Genomic DNA, 24,968 nt, shown 5'->3' on the forward strand with positions numbered 1-24,968 from the left:
TTCCACTTCCGATACAGCTCTCTGCTATAACCTGGGAAAGCAGTAGAAGATGGCCCAAGTCCCTGGGCCCCCACACCCACATGGGAGACCCAAAAGAAGCTCCTAGCTCCTGGCTTCGGATCGGCACAGCTCCAGCCGTTGCAGCCAATTGAGGAGTGAACCAGTGGATAGAAGACCTCTCTCTCTCTCTCTCTCTCTCTCTCTCTCTCTCTCTCTGTCTCTCCTTCTCTGTGTAACTCTGACTTTCAAATAAATAAATAAATCTTAAAAAAAAAAAAAAAAAAGACAGAGGGCCAGCACCGCGGCTCACTAGGCTAATCCTCCACTTTGCGGCGCCAGCATACCAGGTTCTAGTCCCGGTCGGGGCGCCAGATTCTGTCCCGGTTGCCCCTCTTCCAGGACAGCTCTCTGCTGTGGCCAGGGAGTACAGTGGAGGATGGCCCAAGTGCTTGGGCCCTGCACCCCATGGAAGACCAGGATAAGTACCTGGCTCCTGCCATCGGATCAGCGCGGTGCACAGGCCACAGCATGCCGGCCGCGGCAGCCATTGGAGGGTGAACCAACGGCAAAAGGAAGACCTTTCTCTCTGTCTCTCTCTCTCACTGTCCACTCTGCCTATCAAAAAATTAAAAAAAAAAAAAAAGACAGAAATTCCAACCAGTTCTCCAAACACAGGTTTAATTCTTGAATCAGATAAGGCCATCAGCACCAATGTCTCATAGTCCAACCTACTTCTATATCCTATTTCTATATCCTATTTCAAATTTCTTTACTATTGTTTATTTGGGGTTTTTATTTATTTTTATTTAGATGAAATTTCTTTCATTTGAGTACGGAGAGAGAGAGAGAGGTCCCATCCACAGGCTCACTCCCCAAATGCCCTGAATGGCTGTGACCCGGCTAGGACTGGGACCAAAGCTACACGAGCCAGGAATTCAACCCACGTCTCCCACGTGAATGGCAGGAACCCAACTACTTGAACAATCACTGCAACTGCTATAGTAGAAAGCCAGAATCAGAAGCCAGAGACAGGCATTGAACCCAGGCACTCAGGTGATGGACAGGGCCGTCCTAACTGGCAGTTTAACTACAAGGCCAAATACCTACCTCACTAAGATTAATTTCAATTCAATATCACTTTGGTTAGTTATAAGGCAGCACTGCAAATCCCCTTCAGGTATTTCTTAGGGACATTGCTGCATATATCGTCTCCTATATGAAGGTCCATTTAGAAATGTCTTTCAGAACTAGTTGCCAAGGGAAAGATTTGCACATATAAGAAACTGATAGGTTAATCAATTAACTAATCGCTTTGTTTGCTAGGAAAATTAAAATAAAATTTTCACTCAGTTTTCAGAAATTATGTAGAACACAAAGGCTCTTTTGGGTTCTATCATCCTCGGTTTTTACATTCTATGTGAATTAATATTTTTCCAGGCCTGTATTTTTAAATTTGTTTATATTTAACCATACCTCTCCCAATTTTCAAAAATATAGGTAGCCCAGTCTTGGTCAGAACTCATCACTAAAGAAGTAAACTTGAACAATATTCACTAGTTTATACTCCTATTTATGAAAATCTTTGGGTTCCAAAAACCATGCCAACTCTACCCCAAATCACGTGTTTCTACAAGTCCTCAGTGGGTGTTTCACATGCACTCACGTGCGTCTGTTACCTCATCAGGCACTGGGCACCACAGATATGTACTTCTCCCTTCAAGCAACAGTCTAGATGAGTGTTCAGGTCAGCAGAGCAACTCACCCCTTCATGATCATTCTGGAACCTAAGCTGATGGCTGCTCTGCCACTTTAAACACAGGACTTCCAAAGCTGCCCTGAGTGTCAACATCCCATCCACTAAAGATGGTAAAAAAAAAAGGTGGCTCCATTGCCTGCAGCACCCACATTGCATATGAGCACCAACTCAACTCCCTGCTGCTTCACTTCCAATCCAGCTCCCTGCAAATGCACTTGGGAAAGCAACAGAAGATGGTCCAAGTACTTGGGCCTATGCCACCCATGTAGGAGTCCTGAATGGAGTTCTAGGCCCCTGGCTTCAGCCTGACCCATCACTGGCCATTGTGGCCAATTAGGGAGTGAACCAGCAGGTGGAAGATATCTCTGTATGTGTTCATGCGCGAGTGTGTGCGCACGTGTGTGTGTGTGTGTGTGTGTGTTTGCCTCCCTCCTTCTCTCCTCTCTCCTCCCTCTCTCTCTTTCTCTCCGTAACTCAACCTTTCAGATCAATAAATAAATCTTAAAAGAAAGAAAAAAGGCATAGAAAAACATGCATGGGAGATTTTTACACATCAAACCTAGAGAATTTAGTCACATGACCACACACAATTTCAAGAGAGGTTGGGAAATGGAGTGCGGCCACATAATAGGAAGAAGAGAATTTAGGTAAATAGCTAGTGGTCTTCTCCACAGCATATTTTCTTGTAGTCATTTTGCTGTATTAGTGACATATTCTATTTTGCCACAAATTATTATTATGAGCATTTCCCTGACATCTTCAAACACTGTTTCAAAAGATAAAACATTATTTCATCTCATATATATACCAAAACTCATTTACCTACTCTCTTACTGTTGGATATTTATATTTAGCTTCTTTCCAATTTTTGTGGTTTAATAAAAGAAGTTGAAACACAAATATTATATAATAATATTTGGCAGCTTCTCTAAAGTTTCTTAGGATAGATTCCTACAATTACAGGAACTACGGGGTCAAAGGTTATACACATTTAATGAAGGTGCATTCTTCCCATTTCATGTTGTGAGTAGAGTGGGGCCAGGAGAGTGAGGAGTGAGGTAGGATTGTTTAATCACACTCAGGTAGAATGCAAGAGATTTTCTTCACAATTATCACCCCTCTAGTTGTCAAGATCTCATCAGGATCTAAGAATGTCCCAAGTTCACATAAAATCAGATGGGAACTGGGCCTAGTCTCTCCTAGATAATCGCTGGGAGATAGGCTAAGTACTGTGCCTCCAAGATGCTCACAAATGCCATGTTCGCAGCCTGGGTTATGCCTAACAATCACTAAAATGAAAACCAAATGATCCAGAACACTGGCTTTGCGCCCAAATGATTTCCCAGGTGCTAGCAATTGACATCCTCAATTTAGTGTAAATTAGAGCCAACTCCATCCCTATCTGCAAAAAAATCTCTCCAGGTCTAGTGCCTCTTCACACTGCCATATACATTTTTAAGTATTCAGCAATGTATAGATATTGGCAAGCAGTTTCAAATCCATTATGAAATGCATCGATCTACAAGTAAATAAGTTAGAAAAATTATAGACCATAGAATAGGTCTCAACAAACAATAGCCCACAAGCCAAGCCTGGTCTGCAGTCTTTGTGAATAAAATTTTATTATAACACAGCCACATGGATTCATTTCCACGCTGTCTGTGACTGCTGTCTATTACAGCAGTAGAGTTAATTAGTTGTGATAGAGACATTATGGATGGCCTCCAAACTTTAAATATTTACTATCTAGCCTTTCACAAAAAAGGTTGCTGACCCTCAGTCTAGAATCCACATTGCAACTACTGAACCAGGTACTCAGACATTTCTACCCCTCTGTTGAGCTTGTTCAGCTTTATATAACTTTCTTCCCTTACTAGTGAACTCCTGGATGACATTAGTGCATTGTCAATGCCTCTGGCCTCCTTAACATCAGACCATTTCCCCTACTTGCCATAATTAATTTTTTAAATTAATTTTAAATTCCTTAATTTTGGTCCTCAATTTACGTGCCCATGCTGTTTTAGTCACTGAAATTAATAATGAACTTGCTAAGTGGCATGTTTCTCTCTGGAAACGAAGGACACAAGTATTTCTTAATGTATGGTGAGCAGCACTATTGATATTTCTCTTTCTCTTACTCCTAGTAAATATTATGCTGCGTCTGTGTGGTCACAGTCATTTCCATCACAAAAGACTCTACAAATGCAGGATTACCTCATCCCCATAGAAACAAAGGAGAAAGGGAGTTAGGCTGAAGGGAAAACTAAAGTAAAACCATCTTTAGGGATATCAAAGGGACTTAGAAATAACAAAGTATATTTCTTTCAAATAAATATGCCCTTTTTCAAGAGATTGTTGTGGCAGAGAAAACTATCTACAGAGTCCTAAAAATTGTCATTCAAGGCAAAGGAAAATAGAAAGGATCCTTAAAACTAAAAATCAATTCAAGAGATTCTAAAATTTAAAATATTTAACTAAATCAAACTAAATAACAGCAGAGCAAGCACACAGCTATTTAAAAAGCACATGTAAATTTGCAAGATACTTCTGTCTCCTACTTAAACAGCCAGTTAATCACTGTTTTCCAACTGACGTAACAAGAATGTACTTGCGTGTATTATTTACAAGACCAAATACATGATTAATAAAAAGACGCAGTTTAAAATACCCTCTTTTAATGTTTTTGTTATACAAGTGGACCCAGATTTGTGATTAAAACTCGTCAGAGCAGCATGTGAAAAAGTTCTATGAATCATTAGTGATTTCCTGCCTTGCCCCTTTCCAAAGTAACTCATCCTTTCTCCTAACTGAAAACACATAAAAAGTTGACAACTATAAAAAACCATGTAGAAAAAGGCAACTTGCTTTTTAAAAAAAATTATCTTAATCTCTAATAAAGGTCTTATTACCTAAATGCTCATATGTCACTTAAGTCCTTCCTGGAGGTACAAACGTGATTCATGATCTAACATGGAGATAGTTGTAGAAAGAGCCCCTTCTGTTTAATGAATGTGGAACCTCTTGCGGACTGTGGACGTGCTGCTTTTGTTGGCATGCTGACTTTTTAAAGGTGAAATAGTCCCGGTAGCTTTAACTAAAGATTTGCGTGGGGAGAAAAAGAAGGACAGAAGAGTCTCCAGAGACTTCTTTGACCTACGGTGGCCCTACAGCTTGATTAAAGTCAAGGGTTGCTCAGTGAAAAAACAATTTTCAGATCTTCACATAGTGTTGAAAGACAGATCAATTTGCAAGTCTTCATATTCAGGAGTGCGTCCCAAACTAACATCCAGCTTTTTGGCTTTTTTTTTTTTTTCTTCTACAAACTCTGGGAATTGGATATTGAATTCATTTTCTGCCTCCATCCAGCCCTTTCTCAGCATACCCTTTATAAAGTGTAAACAGTACCGGTTTGGGGCAAAAGTATGAAGACAATGTCAGTCTTTGGCCTCCCTGAGCTTCCCTTTCAATATTTCCTTCTTTAACTTCACTCTTTTCCTCAAGGAATCTAGCACCCCACGCTAGGCCCAAATATGAATTATCTATTGCTGTTTAACAAATTACCCAAAAAGTTGGTAGCATAAAACGATAAGCATTTATTACCTCGCACAGTTTCTGTGGGCCAGGAATTTAGACAAGGCGGTTCTGCCTCAAGATTTCTCTTGTGGTTGAATGCGAGATGTCAGCTGAGATTGCTATCATCTGAAGACTTACTTCCCCGAGGCTGGAGAATCCATCTCCAGTATAGCTCATTTACCCGACTAATTAGCGCTGATTGTGGCCAGGAGGCCTCACTTCACCACAAGAGCTCTCCCTATGACCTCACAACATGGTTTCTCCCAAGTGCTCTGGGAGATCTCCCAGAATGCTATAGGGGAGAAAGGCAGAAGTCTCAATGCCCTTTGTGACTTAGCCTTGGGAGTCACCCTTGAGAGTCATCTCCACAATGCCCTGTTGGTTTCACGGGTAAATTTATTCAACATTGAGTGTGACAAACAGGAAGCCATTATCACAGGGGCTGTCTTGAAGGTTCCCAAAGAGGCCAGGGGTAGGGAATGTCTGGCCTGTGAGCCATATAAGCTCCAAGAAATAATTTGGTCTGGCCCTGCTAAGGCAACTGCAGGTAAGAATGGAAATTCAATAAATCTACAGCAGGTTAATTTTTACGTTGATAATTCTGTATGGCCGGTGAGTGATGTTATAAATATCCGAATGCCCTTTGGCAGAAAAAAGATTCCCTACCCCCACTTAGACCCTAATGACCCCAGGCCTTCCACCTTGTCCGGCCTCCCTTTGTTTTGTCCTCTCTACGTGGTTTTTTCAACCAAAGCAAGTTATCTTATGAGTTTACTCTGCTGGTTCCCTATTCTTTACTGCATGGCTTTGCTGATCTGATAGATTACGTTTTGCTTTTGTGTTCAGAGAATGGTGCAGAGAATGCTGCTATCACACATTCTCCTTCATCAGAAAATTTATGAGCCACAGTTTCAACTGAGCACTGACTGTAGTGGAGACAGCTCAGGTAGGGGAAATGCCATTACTACATACAGGTGAGGGGAGTGCCATTAAGTCCTGGAAACTCTCACCATGTGGGCCTGTACCTGTGTCAACAATTCCCTAGTCTGAGTTTGTAGGGACAATTTGGACAATGGGATGATTCCAGTCACAACATGTTTCTAATCCAGCTCTCTGATCAGTCCCTGTACATGTTTTGTGTATCCTCAGAGCCTAGCAGAGTAAGAATACAATAAACATGAGTTGAATGAAAGAATGGTCCAGACAGACTTGGTTTCTGAATAAACGATATTACTGATGTTGTTTCATAGAAACACAAGTGGTATAGCTTCAAGAAACAAGAGCAGAGGACAGGCAAAAGAAAAAAATATGTTCAAAACACATTGAATCAAAACAACACAGTTACTATTAGAAGAGAACAATTAGAAGTAGAGCTCTCTGAAATTAAAAGAAAGCCAGCAATGGGATGACTTCATTTGAGTTATGTCTTTGAGATGAAAAATAAAAGAATTACAAACAGTAATTACCAGAGAATGACAATAATAATTTCATTTCATAAGCATCTAACTTGGGCCATGTACTTCACTTACATTATCAATACCTCTTTCAACAACCCAACCCTACATTACGGATATGAGGTGCCTTATTCACTAAGGAGAAACAAGAATGAGGCAAATGGCTAAGAGTGAGAGATCTGGAATTCAAACCTAGGTTTGTCTAACTTCAAAGCACAAAATACTTCTCCAACACTACACTAACTGATTAAGTAGCCCTGTGGGGTACCCACAACCTGTATCAGAGTGCCTAGTTCAAGTCCCAGCTTGTGCACTTTCAATCCAGCTTCCTACTAATGAACACCCTGGGAGACAACAGGTGATGATTCAAGTACTTGGGTCCCTGGCACTCATATGTGAGTCCCAGATGGAGTTCTAGGCTCATGGCTTCAGCCTGACCCAACTCTGGCTGTTGAAGAGAGGTAGGAAGTGCACCCAGAGATAGAAGGCCTCTCTACATCTATCTCTCTATTTCTCTGCCTTACAAATGAAAATAAATATTAGGGAACAACAAAAAAAAAAACAGATTGACTGACCTCTTCAGCCCTCTGTCACGTGCCTTGGCTCCTATGTCCAGGCGTTGTCAGACTGGTTCAGGGCCACTGTGGACTTGCCCAATAGGCAGTGTGCCAGAGCCAGAAACTTGCATGGTTCATCCTCGACCATATTGCTTTCTTTCTTTCTTTCTTTCTTTTTTTTTTTTTTTTTTTTTTTTTTTGACAGGCAGAGTGGACCATGAGAGAGAGAGACAGAGACAAAGGTCTTCCTTTTGCCATTGATTCACCCCTCAACGACCGCTGCAGCCGGTGCACTGCAGCCAGTGCATTGCACTGATCCAAAGCCAGGAGCTAGGTGCTTCCTCCTGGTCTCCCTTACAGGTGCAGGGCCCAAGCACTTGGGCCCTCCACTGCACTCCCGGGCCATAGCAGAGAGCTGGCCTGGATGAGGGGCAACCGGGACAGAATCTGGCACCCAGACCAGGACTAGGACCCGGTGTGCTGGCGCCGCAGGTGGAGGATTAGCCTAGTGAGCCGCGGCGCCAGCCTGCTTTCTTGAAAACTAGAAAAAATATGATTGGATTAAAATTCACCTTATTGCTGAAGTCTGTAAACTACAGTGCTGTGTAAAATTTGATTGGAGGAAGGAAGAGAAGGCTGAAATATTTACATTTCTTTTTTTTATCTGAAATATGTCACTACCTGGTGACTGGCTGTGCCACGAGGCCCGCAGCCAGTGAATAAGGTCAGCAGTTACTCTTCCAGAACTGTAGCACACTAAGGCAATAGCCAATATCCAGGTGTGACTATAGCCTGGATTACATTTCTTTAAGAGCAATAAGCTACATTTACTTTTCTCTCCATTCGTGTATAGATATATCCAAAGAGTCGAGCTTTCTGTATACCATCTTTTTTAAAGATTTGTTTATTTATTTGAAAGTCAGAGTAACGGAGAGGTAGAGGCAGAGAGAGAAAGAGGTCTTCCATCCACTGGTTCACTCCCCCAGATGGCTGCAATGGCCGGAGCTGCGCCAATCCAAAGGCGGGATCCAAGAGCTTCTTCCCAGTCTCCCACATGGGTGCAGGGGCCCAAGGACTTGGGCCATCTTCTACTGCCTTCCCAGGCCATAGCAGAGAGCTGGATCAGAAGAGGAGCAGCTGGAACTAGAAATGGCGCCCATATGGGATGTCGGCACTGCAGGCGATGGCTTTACCCGCTATGTCACAGTGCCAGCTCCTTCTGGATACCATTTTTTACATTGCGTAACAACATTCATCTCTATATGACAGGTCTAAGCTGCAATAAAAGATTTTAATGAGAAGTAGAAGAAAAGGAACTATACTCCAGGCTGACATGTGGCTACCAAGCATACAACTCCAAGGGGGAAAAAGATCATCAACCAATATAGATTTAGATTTTAAGAATGCAAGAAACATAATGTACTGAACACTATCATTTGATTACTCAGTGTTGAATAACACTAAAATCCTGAAGAAAGGAAAAGGAGAAAAAAACGAAGAAATCCTCTCCAAGTGGATTACCAATTTGTTTGCAAACTAATCCTCCAAGGCAATGAGGAAGAAAGAGTAGCATTTGATTTCCTAAAATTTCATAACAAACTTTTGAGTGTGTTTCAACTCTCTCCTATGCATGTCATGGAGAACTTGTTTTAAAACTCAAAGTATCTAAACTTTTAGTAACTTCTGCATTTCATCTTTGCCGTGGCATTGTGGAGGATGCAAGAAGACTAAAATTTGCCTCTTTCTTTGACAACAGCAGTTCTCAAATTTGAGCACACATCCAAATCATCTGGAGAGACTGTTAATTAAAATGCAAAGTGCTGTCCCTCCTCTGCCTGACTGAGGAGGTCTAAGTAGAAGCCTAAACAAAGTACAGCGCTAAGGGCTGATGTTGTGGTATGATGGGTAAAGCTTCCACCTGTGGTGCCAGCATCCTAAATGTGCAACTGTTTGAATCCCAGCTGTTCCACTTCAGGTCCCGCGAATGCACCTGGGAAAGCAGCAGAAGATGGCCCATGTGCATGCTTGGGCCCCTGCACGCACATGGGAGACCTAGAAGAAGCTCCTGGCTCCTGGCTCCTGGCTCCTGGCTTGGGATTAAAAGGCACGAGAGTGTAGAGGTTTGCCACAACAGTCAAAATACTACTTGGGACACCCACAACCCATATTCCATATTGGAGTTCCTGGGTTCGAGTCTTGGCTCTGCTCTCTATTCCAAATTCCTGCTAATGCATACCTGGGGAGGTAGCAGGTGATGATTCAAGTAGTTGAATCCCTGCAAGTCACATGGGAGAGCCAGACTGAACACCTGAATAGTGGCTTCAGTCTGACCTAACCCCAGCTGTTGCAGGCATTTGGGGAGTGAACCAGAAGATGGGAGATTTCTTTCTCCTCCTCTCTTTCTGCCTTTTAAAATCAATGCATTTTAAAAATAAACAAAAGACAACAGTGTGCACATTTGACTGGTGCAGCAAGACTAGAAGGAGGAAGCCAGCTAGCTAGTAAACGCCACCATCCGGGCTTCAGGTAATAAAAGCCTGAGAGAAACGAAGGCAATGTAAATCACAGTGGAGAGACCACTGGAAGAGCTGGAGAACTTGATCTCCACCTGACACAGAAGGACAGGGGGAAGTCAAGGTTGACTGAGGTTCTGAACCCTGTGCCTGGGAGGGAAACTGTAACAAAACATTTCACTCTGCTGGACCGTGCCCAACGATTTCTGCTGACAATATAATATCAGAAGGTACTGACTTCCAGGGAGGAATGGGAGAGTCTATTTTGGCAAGTTTCAAACCTTCCCTAATCTTACAGGGTCAGGATTTCAAGGCTGAATCTCATTTGTGTCCAAACCTATTTAAACTCTTTAAGAAGTGATTTCCTGTTTTAGAGAGGAAAAAAAATGTATATTTTAAAAATTATTCAAAGGGCTTAAATACTTCTTAGACATCAAACAACTCAAGAAATAATATTTTGATGATTTAAGTAAAATTAATAAAAAACATATGGATTGAATTTCCTTTCAAATACACATCATGTTTAGAAAGTAAGGGTAAGGCTGCTTCAAAAATGAGTTTTCTCTTTTATCAAACCCAAAATGGCTGAAAACTCTTCAAACATTCAAAATCTAGCCAGACATATCTTACCCTGGTGGCTGTGCTATTGAATATCAGAATCTTTTGGGCTATTTTACCTTTTTAGTCAATGAATCATGACATTGGTTTCCAAAAGACATAATATTTATGGACTGTTTTGACATATATATCTGCAGAATAAAACCATGCAGTTGAATCAGTTGAATGCTCCTATGAGAGCTTCCATACACATCCGTGAGTGCCCATTCTGTCAGTAACCTATGATTATGATCATGGCTTTCACATTTGGCAAGACAGCCTGTTCTGAGTAAATCCTCCTCCCTGAAGAGCCATGGGACAGCTGACTAGCTTGTTAGCTGTGGTTCATTTGCACTACCCCAGCCTATACACATACACACAGCAGCAGCAGCAGCAACAGCAAAATTGCTGGTGTTATGGTGCAGCAGGTTAAGCCACTGCTTGTGACATCTTGTGACTCCCCTATCAGAGTGCTGGTTCAAGTCCTGGCTGCACTATTTCCAGTCCAGCTCCCTGCTAAAGCTCCTGGGAAAGCAATGGAAGATGGTGCCCCTATCACACTCCTGGGAGAACCGAATGGAGTTCCTGGCACCAAGCTTCAGGCTGGCCCCAGCCATTGCAGCCATTTGGGGAGTAAATCACCAGATGAAAGATGTCCTTCTCTCCCTCCCTCCCTCTCTTTGTCTCTCTCTTCCTCTCTGTCACCCTGTCTTTCAAATAAATAAATATACACGTTGTTTTTAATTGCATGGCTTTTGTGTCTTATTACCTTATACTTTCTGATTTGTTCTCCCTTTAGCACAAATTCCATTACATTCATCTTAGACCTTGGCCTTACCCAGATCCTATAACTTACCTTCCCTACTCCTAATCTCCCCTTCCTGATTCTTCTGTTGCACTCCCTCACAGCCCTGATCCTCATCTGCAAAAGTAGATAATGTTGGGTTATTCACAAGATAAACAAATCCATAATTTATCCATACCTGAGGAGAAGGAACCTTATGGGTCACTTAGTTCAGCCCCCTTGTTATCGGCCAAGTGAAGAGAACTCCCATTGGGACACAGCTGGTCAGTAGCCAAGCCAGGCTTAGAGTGCAAGTTTCCTGATTTCCTATCCAATTTTTTCCCATTACACCACACTATTTCTTGGACACCTGCTTTTTACAAGTGACTGCATGACTCCCAAGTGACTGTCCTTTTCTATAAAACAAAAAGGAACCATTTCGCTGACTTATTGTTCATCATTTTGCTCCCAACTTTCTGTAAAACTACTTCAGCAAAAATATTTATGGTCAGCCTTCCTAGAGGATACCATGGGCAAGGAAGATAGCATTGGTCAGAAGAGTACCTCCATGGTGTTTGTATCATGGTTCATGATTTACTATTGCTGACTCAACCAGTGTCTGTAGCCAGGTCTCATCAACACAGTTTAGGGCAGTGGTTCACAAATTGGAGTGATTTTCACTACCCAGAGAATATTTATCAAAATCTGAAGACATTTTTTGTTTCCACAACTGGGGATACTATTGGCAGCCAGTGGGTGGAGCTCAGAGATGCTGCTAAACCTCTTTAATGCATGGAATAACTACCACACCCCCCCATGACAAAGAATTATGTCCCCAAATAGCAAAGAGCCGAGCTTGTAGGTCCTGATGTAGTACATGAGCTGTTGTAGACATCAAACAAGAATTGTAGTATTGTCTTTAGAGTCAAGGGTAGCAGCCAGACCCTTTTGCATTGGAGCACTCTGTGTCACGCTCTGTACCAGGTACTACTGCCAGATTTTCAATCTGATCATCTTTCTGCCTGGATATTAGGAACAGAGAATACTGTAGCCCTGCAAAGTCCTAGACATAAAGAAAGATAGTCTTCAGCAAGATATGTTCCTGGGCATGCTACCTTACAGTCAGATAAAACACTGCACCCATTGGAGAGTATGAAGTGTCTTACCCATTCCTGGGATGAACAACAGCAATTTGGACCTGATAAAGAACTTTCAAAAGATGAATGCTGTGTCGGTGCCGTGAAGCCATCCAAGAATAACTAGACAGGCATCTGTAAAGAATACTTTGCAAAGTGAAAAATGGCCACATGGTTTCTTTTGTTGTTGTTGTTGTTGTTCTGCCAAGTGAAAAGCAAACTATGCTTTAAATATTTCAAGAAAGAAAAAGCTCCCTTTGATACCTCTCATTCCCTTTCACCAAAATGTCATCCTGTGAGGCTGGGTGCTATCCGGGATGTATCAAAAGCCTCTTTTATCAGTGTTATTTCTACTTTGAACACATTCCTTTAATTTAAGTCAGTATGACTGGTTTGTATTAAACTATTGGAAATGTTCTTGGGTTTCAGTCTGATAGTAAATCCATAAAAAAGCAAATGGCTTTTCCATTTCCGGGAAATCTAATTAAATGTTGTGAAAACAAATGTGCTCTGGTGTGGTATAGAATGGAATAATGTTGAAGAATAAATACTGGGTTTCTGTTATTCAGTAAGCTCTTTGAACTCTGGAGAATGTGAGAAAAATACCTTCCCAAGCAAGGGGACTGGAAACACAGAGATAAGAAATGACAAATGCTCCCTCAAAACTACTCCAGATTCTCCACACTCTACAAACCTAAATCAAATTAAGGAAAACCTCCTCTACAGGCTCAGGTAAAAGATCTGTCCAACCGGGGGCCATATTTTGTATCTGAGGGATTTTCTCTCCCCTGTAGGCCCTACCAGAATCCTCAAGTGAGAAAATGTGTGGGGGGTGTGTGTGTCTGGGGCTTTTATCTCCTGCACCCTTCCCCCATCACCACCACTTCACACTCAGTCCAACTTGGTATTGGTGGATCCCGCCACAAGATGGCGGTCATAGTTTATCTTTGTTTTCAGCATCTATTTTTGACAAAATATTTGTGAGGTTCACTGGCGGTGCCATTGGGGTGTCTTTGGAAATGTATATAGTGTTGTAGTGTCCCATCACCTTAGTGCCTTTCTTCCCAACCTACCTATCATCTAAACAAAGCATAGGTACTTGCTATGTAAACACAGCCTCATGGCAAGGTCTCTCCTAACCAGAGTGCTGCTTATACACCCATTCTATAACTGAAATTCAATGCCCATCAGTGACATTTATATTTTTACAGAAAATAATATCCCTGTGCCTTATGGCTCACAATTTACAAGCTATTGCACATGCTATTGTATTTCATGCTTTATCACGTTTCTGACACCCTTCCCCCACCTAGAGGGGCTTTACTGAGTGCACAGAGCTGGAAGGCAGGCATTTTGTGTCTTTCTGTGCTGGCTTGACCAGGAATCCTGGCCACCTCTTATCTGCTTTTTGGCCTATTTCACTAAGATTATGCTTTAAAAGATATATGATTACCTCTCCTGTCAACCTAAATCCCTGGGGAATTCATTCTCAGTAAATTTGAACCTCTCGCCCTGCTTTCCACTTGAAAAAGAAAATTATCAGTGACTTTTGTACAAGTAAGTTGAGTTTTATAGTTTTCCCTAAAGATACCCAAACATCAGCCCTGTTCCTGAACAGAAGTAAGGCAATTACTAGCCTACTAATTCACTCAGGTCTCTATGGTTCTCCTTAAGAAAGTGCGGCACTGGTGTGCTAAATCATGTCCCTGATTCAGCTGGCAAATAGAGATCTCAGATCTCCGACAAATAGAGATCTGGCAAATAGAGACCTCAGGAGTGTGGGCCTCTCCTCCTTGCCTAAGTAACATCCAAGTCACATCCTGTCTAGTCCTTTCTCATAATGCCACTTGGCTCTGCTGTGTCTGTGTGACTCTGTCTGTGTGTGTCTGAGTGTAGCTGCTTGAATGTGCACAGCAGGAGGTCATAGAAGTTGTCAAAGCGTTCTGATCTAGTTGAAGGAGGGCAGCATTGCAATTAAACACTAAAAGGCACTAAGTGTTGAAATACTAAATTACCTGAAAGAATCTTTGTTCGTAGTTCCCTGGTCTTCAGAATTAGTTCCATGAACAGTAATTTCTAACTTAAATTTGTAAAGAACCAAATATACAGATAGAACAGTAAGCTGAAAAACAGCATCATTCAATAAATTGTATTTAACACTGGAGAAATGAAATTTCACGCTCTTTGCAAACTTTCTCCCTCTAAGATGATTGATAAGCAACCCTACAATCCAATATTCTTATGCATGCAATTTGTGTCATGTGACATCTATAACATTTTTACTGCACTTATTTTCTTTGCAAGTCTGCCTTCCCTCTCACCATTCCATGGGTATGAGAGCAGGGACTCGATATTGTACAACTACAAAGTCCCAACACCCAGCACAATGCTGTATAAAGCCATTGGGTGATAAATGCTTGTTGACTGAATTGAACAATTGACTCTGAAGTGCCAGTTCATGTCCTGGCTGCTCCACTTCTGATCCAGCTTTCTGCTATGGCCTGGGAAAGCAGTGGAAGATGGCCCAAGTCCTTGGGTCTCTGTACCGGCTAAATTAAAAAATGAAAGTTTATAGACTGGGCAGTGATATCTTCAAACATAAAACATTTTGAAACTCACTGGGGTGTTCAGTCTCACCACTTACACAGTGGTTAAGATACCAGCATCAGGTATTGGAACACCTGGGTTTGATTCCTGGCTCTGGTTTCTGATTTTAGCAGATGCAGACTCTCAGGAAGTGATGAGGACTAAGTGTTTGGGTTCTTGCCACTCACGTGGGATTGAGATCCACGTCCCAGCTTCAGCCTCCCAGCCCTGGCCACTGTGGGCAGAGAGGGAACCAGAAAATTGGAGAACCTTCTTTCTCTCTCTCTCTCTCTCTCTCTCTCTCAAATAATAAAACTAAACAGATAAATAAAATAGAAACCAAATTTTCTGTGTAGAATACCTTCTGTTGACAGTATGACTGAAAAAAAGATCATTAACTCTCTATATTAAATACAAACCAAAGCAATAGTGAAATATTTTTCCACCATCAGATGACTTTAATAACTATTTAAATATTAAGTCTTGACAAATGGAAACAAGCATGCTCAAATAGTGTAAATTGATTTGACAATATTTACCAAAATCTAAAATGTAAAAATGTGAGATAGGCATTTGGCATGGTGTTACCCACTTGGGATGCCAACGTCACATGGTGCAGTACCTGGTTTCAGTCCCAGCTCCTCTGCTTCTGATCCAGTCTCCTGTTATTGTACATCCTGGCAGGCAGCAGATGATGGCTCAAGTATTTGTGTCCCTGTCACCCACATGTGACACTTAGATTGAGTTTCAGGGTTCTGGTTTTGGCCTGGCCCAGACCAAGACCAAGCTGTTTCAGGCATTTAGAGAGTGAACTAGAAGATGGAAGATCTCTATCTCTCTTTTTTTCTCTCTTAGCCTTTCAAATAAAATTAAAATGTCTGTACAAATATGCAAACCCTTTGATCCACAATTCCTATTTGAGGAATTCACATGGGAGTAAACTCAACATGTGCATAAAAGTAGGAGGTTCAATAAAGCCTAGTTTTCCCACTCCTGGGAATTTATCTCAAGGAAATTAAATCAGCATATGAAAGTTATCTGTGCCCCCATGTTTATTGTAGCTCAAGTCACAATAGCTAAGACAAGGAATTGACCCAAATGCCATCAACTGAAGACTGGATAAAGAAATTATGGAATATGCACACTATGGAATACTACACAGTGGTAAAAAAAATGTAATCTGGTAATTTACAACAAAATGGATGTATATGGAAAACATCATACTTAGTGAAATAAGTCCCAAAGGGACAAATACCACATGTTCTCCTTGACCTGTGATAACTAATAGAGCACCTAAAAGGCAATCTGTAGAAGTGAAATTGATACTTTGAGAAGCAATAACTTGAACAGCCCTTGTCTTGACTGTTGAGGGATAGTTTTTTTTTACATATATACTATTTGTTGAATTATTTACTTAACATACAGTGTGTATAAAGTCAACTGAAAATAGATCTCAGTAAAAAATAAAAGTGGGAATAGAAGGAAGGAAGAAGAGGAGTGAGAGTATGGATGGGAGGGCGGGCACAGTGGGAAGAATCACCACGTTCCTAAAGTTGTAATTACGAAGTGTATGAAGTTTGTAACTGTAAAGCTGTACAGTTCTGTATATATTCCTTTGGACTTACTTCTAAGGATACAGTTTAAAAACTTGCCATGGCACCCCAAATCCCTTTAGGCTGGATGGTAAAAATACCATCTTAGGTGTTAAAGTAATCTAATGGATAGGATTAAGTGTCTGATAATAGTAACAGAATTTAAAATGAGTGGATGCTCTAACATGGGAAGCACAGCAAACTTATAGAATGACAATCACTTTAAATAGCACTCTGACCTCAGAATCAGTCCTTAAGGCATTCTAGTCTGGCTGAAAAGCCCATGAGAGCATTTCATGCATGGAAAGCCAAGACACTGTGGCAAAAAATGCCTTACATGAAGGACCTCTGTGGGTGAGGTCCCAGTGGAAAGAAGTGGTCATCAAAGAAGGAGGTATTTTTCTCTGAAGGGGGAGGGAACTTTGCTTATGGCCTTGTCTAAATACTGACAGAGTTTGTGGATTCAAAAAGCTTTCATAGCTTAGGCAGCTCATGTCAAGAGCCTCGGGTGATCACCAACGTCATACATAAGAGTGTTAATTGTTAAATTAACAACAGGAGTCACTGTGCACTAACTACCCCTGCAAGACTTCTGTCCTCAAAGAGTTGTATTATAATTATGTCTAAGTGCTTACAAAAGATGTGTCATTCTTGGGTGCTTCTTTAAAGTTAATTAAGTTTCTAAAATAAAAAAAAAGAAGTGAAATTAACTTCAAGATGCAATGACTTTGAACAGCCCTTGTCTCGACTGTTGAGGAACAGTTTTTTTTGTTGTAGTTGTTTTATGCAAATTGTTGAACTCTATTTAGTATAGAGTTGTTCTTCTGTGTATAAAGTTAATCAAAATTGGATCTAGGTGGAGAATAGGGATGGGAAAGGGAGGAGGAGGAAGGGTGGGAGAGTGGGTGAAAGGTCAGGTATGGTGGGAAGAATCACTAGATTCCTAAAGTTGTACTTATGAAATGCATGACGTTTGTATTCCTTAAATAAAAGGTTTCTTTGAGGGGAAAATCAATTAAAAATAAAGCATGGTTTGTTATTGAACAAAATGGAGAAAACAAATGTCCATTAATAAAGAAATGGTAAATAAATGAGAATGCATGCATATTATGAATCATTGAGACAGCATTTTTTTAAATGAGGTAGACCTCTCACTCATTTCAAAAAGCTTCTGAGTCTCATTAAGTAGAAGAGCAAGTTGCAAGCTCCCCTTTTCTCTCTTTGGTGTGTGCATGCACACATCCATGTGTATATGTATGTGAAGTAGACTTACTGAAAAGAGCCTCGAACTGGACACAAAGGAAGGGGCATTATAGCAATTCAAACAATGTCAGGCCCAATATGTTATTCTTCTTTGCATTAAAGCATCCCACAAGGATCTGTTTACCAACTGCTTTATCTCCTATCATACTGTAGCCTCTTGCCTACTCAGTGGTTTAGCTGTCTTTCCATTTTGTTTAAAACAAAGTGGATGTATTTACATATGTTATAGTGAAATTCAATTGTCTTTTTTTTCCTTGTCTTTGTCATTTACTTTTCTGTTTTTGTAAATAATTGATTGTGATCCTACTTTCTCCTTAGATTCATTCAGCCCATGACAGTGGCTGGGAACATTCAATATGGCTGAATAAGTGGATGGATAAATGAGCAAACACAGGCCCCCATTTTGTCTTAGCTGCCAGAATCTCCCCAGGTGTTAGCTGAAGGTAGGTTTTACACCTCAGCAAAGAGAATGAGAAGGAGGTCTTTGTATTCTAATAACAAATTATGAAAGACAGAAAATAATTTTAGCATGGGATTGTGTTGGTTACACACCTTCAGTAAAATATTCATTGAATGAATAATAAATCTCTGGTGCAAGAATTGATATGAAGGCAGTATTTAGAGAGGATAGGCCTTTGCTGAACCTTATAAACAATTATTTGAACAGTTCAGGAAGATACATAAGAGAAAGTTGAAAAACTACTAGCAATCCATCACTTTTACTCCCACCTTTCTTATTTTTTTTTTTTACTTAACTAATGTACAAATACATTCTTGTTTTAGATTCAAAACATGGAGTTTTTTTTTTTAATCAACAAAAGCTAAACAGCTCTTACTGCTCCTATTCCCACTCTCTTTCCAGAGGAACCTTCCAGTTGGCTGGGCAGCTTTTCCAACACCCTTTCCCTCTATGCATTTTACAGTTTTGTATGAACACACACTCATATTTTTGTTGTTTTCATTGGCCTGATCTACAAGGGGAAGATGTCCCCAAGGAAATGACTAAGTGGAGATCCCACATCTGAACCTTATTGTTGGAAGATCACTGTTGGGCAACTAGTGTTGTTTAAGTAACTCCTGAAATTCGTATATCTAGGACTCATGCAAAATGAAGGTGAATGTATATATGATTTCCTTCTACCCTGTTGGAAAATTGGTATTGCTACCTTCATCCTTGGCCTTTTGCATGCTTAAAAAAGAGTATTTCATGGTGGATAGAAATATGTAAGTGAAATAGAAATTGAGATTGATTGAGAGGCCTAGAGTTGGCAATAGAGGAAACAAAGAATAAGAGAAATTTGGAAGAAGGGAAATAGGAGCCCAGTTAGGCGACTAGTAACCAGGGGAAAGAAGTAGCAGCTGAGGGTTGATATATAAAACAGTAGGCAGAATATGATGGATATTTAGCAGGTAAGGCAAAGAGGACTTGGTGAAAAATGAGGTAGGGAAAGGATATGTTGAGGTTAAAGCCCAGAGTCCTTGGTGACCAAATGAATGGTGGTGACTTTCACCAAACACAGGGCACTGGTAGAGAAGCACTGGGGCTGGAAGACAGGCATTGGACCTCTTGACAGTCTTCAATATGTCCTAATCGAATGGTCTATAAAATACCCAACTAGAGATGCTAAGTAGGAGCTCATAAGAGCCGTGTAGGCTGGAAATACAAGCACAGGCATCACTGATGTTTAGACATGTGGCTGATGTCAAGTGGAACAGACAGGTGCCAAATAGAAACAGAAATGAGTGGTGGTCAATGACAAAATTACCCAGTTAGAACAGGACCAGATCTGGTAACCACAAAGTCCATGGAGACAAGGCCCAGCTGCCCTCTAGTGGAATTCAAGCCATTTGAACAGCCACAATCAGAAAGACATAGAGCTGATTTTCAGGTTTTTGAGCAGGAGCACTGCAGGCTCACAGAGGAGGAAACATTACCTCGAGGCAGGACACTTACCTCCCTCCAGAAGGCTCTCAATAAAATGAGGTGTCTCTAATAATGGATTTTTTTCAAAATACAGCTAATTATTATTAGTCATTTTGAAATATGCATCCACAATCCCTTTTCTATAATTCAAACTTCTAAAACTTTCCAAAAAAAAAAAAAAACCCACAAAATTCTTTTCTTCCTAAACCCAGTTAATGGGAAAACTTTACTTGATATGAACTCATTTGGAGGCAAAATCTGACCTGAGTTTCCATGACGCTTTTGTATTCTTCATGTATCCCCCTAACTGGGAACACCACACATTTCATTACAAAAACTTGACTGACCAGATGAAGGTGTTATACAATATGATAGATGTAGCTTATTGCATTTTTAAAACTCTAAAGTCTCTTACAAATATCTCAAATCTAACAATGCTAAGTCTCAAATGTATGAGGTTTTCAGCTCAAAAATTGGGCAGATAATCAGCAGCAGAATATACCCTATCATTTTAATTTTTAATCATAAGAATGTTCAAAAAGGGAACGTATCCCTGCATCATGTAAACAAATGAACAACATTCAGACTCCAGTAATCTAAAATTCAACAGTACAGTAATAAGGAAATCTCAGCATACAGCATAAGCAGATTCTAAGCAGAAGCCATTCAATGAACAGCCACTGCCCTGATGTGTGTGTGTGTGTGTTTTATGTGTGTTCGCATGTACACACCTGCATGTACATCATGCCTATGAATCAGGAGACACAGACTGTAGGTGCCTCCACTCTCCCAGAGCTACAAGCAAAGGCAGGGGCTCTCCCTGCTGTGGTGCCTTGAGGAAGCATACAATGCAGTGGACTTAGTAAGACCTGAGATCCTGTATCTAGTTCTCTTCTTCACACATATCTTAAAAAATTGAGATCATAAAATCGAAATGAAGATTCTATATAATATTTTTCCCTTTAAAAAGTACATATAAATAGTAATAAGCATTTTCCACTAAAACCATGCCAAGAACAAAATACTCTGTGCTCTGAAAGGGCCCTCACTACTTATTATGGAAAAAATCTATGATAGTCTCATTCCTTGTGCTCTTCCGATAGTTTCATGGCCCAAGGCCAGAAGCAAGTCAGGACAGAAATAGTGTCAAAAATTTTTATTTTATCTATGTCTTCTAAAAGCAGAAAAAAGTGCAGGATTCTTTCTCACAAAAAGTAATTTTTTAATATAATTTAGAATTAGAGACTTTTATGTGATGTTGATTCATTAATTAACCACATACTTATTGTGCAGTTACTAGGCACTAAGCATTGTCTTCAATAGGATGCAACGCAAAGTCCTCCTAAGTTGTGTGGAGAGTGAAGAAGCCAGATGGCATTACCCCCACCTTACAGCTACAGAAATAAGATTGAGAAGGATCTATATGTCCATATAAAGGAAGTAGGAGCGTATGTTGCCTCCAAGCCCTGTGCTCTAAGTCTGTACCTACTAACCCATGGTGCTCACAGCAATGCACTCCCAAAGGCCAAAGCAGACATCAGAGAAGGCCCAGAAAAGTTGCAAATACGAGCAAATGAGAAAGTCCCAGAACCAGCCAGAACACACACAGCCATGTTCCAGAGTGAAAGGAACAACACGATGGACCCAAACAAAGAAGCCACAGGGGAGGGTTTGGGGGAAGGATTGTGATCCCATAGCCAGACACACCAAATCCAAATCTGGATTATTTTTAAATCCGCTCCTAGGATGGAGAGGGTGGTAATATTCATTTGTGGTGAGTATATTTATTATGATTTTCCTCCAGGGTTTGCCTTAAGATGAACATTTGAGAAGAGTTTTCTACTGAAAAATAGGAAGTAATCCCAAGAACAACACACCTTGATTTTTCACAGAGTCCCTTTTTCCTTGCCAAGAATCTCAGAGCACTTTGGAGGGCACCCGATTTCCAATGAGTAGTAGCTGGATAGGAGGCGCTTCCAGAGCCTCTTGGAATTTCCTGAAGGAAGATAAAGGCTGCGAAGGGGTCATCAAAGGCCAGACACACTGTGTAAAGTCTGTATTCCTGCATATTTTGCAGACAGGTAGGGGAAGAGCTAGAGATGTTACAGTTCTGTAAGCTTTTGGCTCCCAGGGGATTGTGATGGGCCAAAAATTCAGGTAAACAAAATACCAGCTGAAAACTCCTCTACAAGAATGCTTTGGAATATCACACCTGGATTTTGGCTCCATGCCACCACAAACAGAGTATGTGGGCTTACTGGCATTGAAACAAGAATATCCGTGGGAGAAATCAGGGGAGTCGATGGCTTAGGGGCCTGATAATGGGCTATGTTTTGCCTCGTATCTTCTGGCTCATAGTCAGCCCAGGTGGAAAGTGACTAAAAATGGCTACCTCACTGTGGCCTCTGGGCTTGGTCCTTTCTACCTGGTAAACAAGGATCTACCTCCATCAAACAAAAGACCCAAAAGAGAAACTTGGAGCAACTGTCTAACAGATCTGCCAAGAACTCAATGGGCCATAAAAGAAAAGAAAAGAAAATAGTAATAGTAATAGTAATAAACCAAGAGAAAAAAGAAAGAAAAACTGGGGAGGTGGGGGATAGTGGGGGATTAGGCCTCCTTGCCTTAACAGGTGGCTGGGAGCTGGCACAAAAGCTGCTCTTGGGGAAAGCCCGTGTGGGTCTTGAAGAAGGGCTTTTGTAAGGAAGCAGTCAGTCGGGGCCTGAGAAAGCCAGTTACTCAGTTACAACACAGAGGGCAGTCTCAGCCTCATGTCACTCTCAGACAGGAGAGGACACAGTGCTAGCGTTAATTGAATACCTCACCAGTGCATTAATGGTGGACGTCCTCTCATCACGTGTCCATTAACCTGTCCTTCGTTTCCAGCCTCCGGGGCCACAACCCGCTTTTCAGATCAGCATTTCTCAGCCTCCATGCTGTTGCTGTTTTGAACAGGATGATTCTTGGTGGCTGCACTGTGCACTGTTGGACAGCATGCCTGGCCTACCCACTAGATGAGAGTAGCAACCTCCATCTCCCCAGACCTCAGAACAACCCAAAATATCTCCAGAAATTGCCAAATAGCCCTGAGGGACAAAAGCACCCCCAGTTAAGCATCGCTGTCTGAGGAGAGACCAACTGGGATGCTTGAAAGAGCATGAACCCTGAGGCCAGCAGTGGCCTGTGTTTGGTGAAAGTCACCACCATTCATTTGGTCACCCAGGACTCTGGGCTTTAACCTCGACATATCCTTTCCCTACCTGAGGCCAGCAGACCTGGGTGTAGGTCCTAATCTCATCTCCTGTCTTCACAACTTGGGAAGTTATTGGCCACTGAGCCTCAGTGTCCTTGTGTGTGCCCTAGGATTAGAGGAGAAACATCTTGGCACATGGAGGGTATCCAATTTCCAGTGTCCTTCCCTCCTGCTCTCCACAACCGTCTCAGCTTGGAGACCGTTTCACATCATTCTCTATCATTTTATTATTCTCTCTCCCACTCCTACTCTTCATCGAATTCCTGAATTCTTCTCTGATATGTCCTTATGGCATAAACTCTGAATTGAAATCAAAGGAGGTGGGCTTATGCCTCAACTTTGTGCTTACTTGCTACATGAACTTGAACGAGTTATTTAATCTTTTTTTGATTCTCATTAAATCAGTGTCACTATCTTGGTATCCACAAAATTGTATGCTTAGATGCCTGACCTGGCCCACTGTTCTTTGTGAGCCATGGGCCATATGGGATTGCAGACTCATTTTTCTTCACTCAACCAAGTTGGTATCTTACTAAAGTGATTCTCAAGCATGCCTATGCATTAAGACGCTTTGTGAAGAGCTTCAAAACAAAACACAGAGGCTCAAGGCATCACCAGCGAGTGGGAGGTCCAGCGTGGGGCTCAAGCAGCTGTCTTTTTTTTTTTTTAACTTCTTAGCTGATGCTTATACAGGATTGGGATTGAGATCTACAGTCCCAGACTCTCCAATCTTTAGTGCACCTGCTCACCGTCTCTAACTCATGACTAACTCAGCTCCCTCCCACATCCAAAGCAGTGGCCAAATTATTGCTCTACTTGGATTGCTCCTCCAGATTTTCTCAGCCAGTCCATGGTTTTTGTTTTTGTTTTTTGTTTTTTTCCTTTTTCAAAATTAACTCCTCTTAGCAAGCCTTCCCACTTTCCTCTGGTACTAGGATTTGCTCATCCAAGAAAATTCTTAGGACATGTATGATACATTGTACTTAGAAATCAAAATTTATTTTAAAAAAATCAGCAATTATACAGTATTATACTTGGGATAAAAATCTGGAAGAACTTCTTCCAACATCATCACAAATCAGAACATTATTTTTTTTTAACTCTTCACTTTCAAGTACTGTCAAAGACAGTGTCTGAGCCATGTAAGAAGGACCATGTTAGGCTGGCGCCATGGCTCACTAGGTTAAGTCTCTGACATTCTTACTAATCTTACTATAATACTCCTCAATCTAAACTATGCATTGAAATCATGTGGTGTGGCCGGCGCCGTGGCTCACTTGGTTAATCCTCCGCCTGCAGCGCCGGCATCCCATATGATCACTGGGTTCTAGTCCCGGTTGCTCCTCTTCCAGTCCCACTCTCTGCTGTGGCCTGGGAGGCAGTGGAGGATGGCCCAAGTGCTTGGGCCCCTGTACCCACATGGGAGACTAGGAGGAGGCACCTGGCTCCTGGCTTCGGATGGATGTAACTCCTGCCGTTGTGGCCATTGGAAGGAAGACCTCTCTCTCTTTCTCTCTCTCTCACTGTCTGTAACTCTGTCAAATATATATATATATATATATATATATATATGTGTGTGTGTGTGTGTGTGTATATATAAGGACCATGTTATTAAAGTCACCAAAACAAAAATTCTACAGTTCATCTTCACCAATACACCTTGCTCACCATTTGGCTCTAATTATCTTTTAGACTCTTCCAAATATCAAACCCCCCATTAAAGGATGATTTATTATTCTGGACAATATTCAAAAATTGTACCACATGGTCTAAACACAATTTCAAAATGGTTTTGAGCAACAGCAATATTATTAGAATAAGTATGTTAGTTTTCAAAGTTGATTACTTGGGTGGAAACATTCATTTAAATAAACAAATTATGACACATTTGCTTTGTAAAAAGTTCTCACTATGAGTCACAACATCTTAACACTTTTAAGTTTAATTACTATTACCAGTTTGAAAGCTGTTTGATTCGCG

General features: G+C 41.2%; 1 non-coding gene across 1 annotated transcript; it reads right to left on the minus strand.

The window, feature by feature from the left end:
* Positions 1 to 8,009: 8,009 nt before the first annotated feature.
* Positions 8,010 to 8,138, minus strand: LOC127492881 (small nucleolar RNA SNORA3/SNORA45 family). Its single transcript, XR_007922710.3, has one exon. It is a non-coding gene; the product is annotated as a small nucleolar RNA SNORA3/SNORA45 family (small nucleolar RNA).
* Between the last annotated feature and the right edge of the window lie 16,830 nt (positions 8,139 to 24,968).

Source organism: Oryctolagus cuniculus, chromosome 14 (genome assembly GCF_051225735.1).
Source record: "Oryctolagus cuniculus isolate XC-2025 breed Fujian yellow rabbit chromosome 14, ASM5122573v1, whole genome shotgun sequence".
In the NCBI taxonomy this organism is placed as follows: Eukaryota; Metazoa; Chordata; class Mammalia; order Lagomorpha; family Leporidae; genus Oryctolagus; species Oryctolagus cuniculus.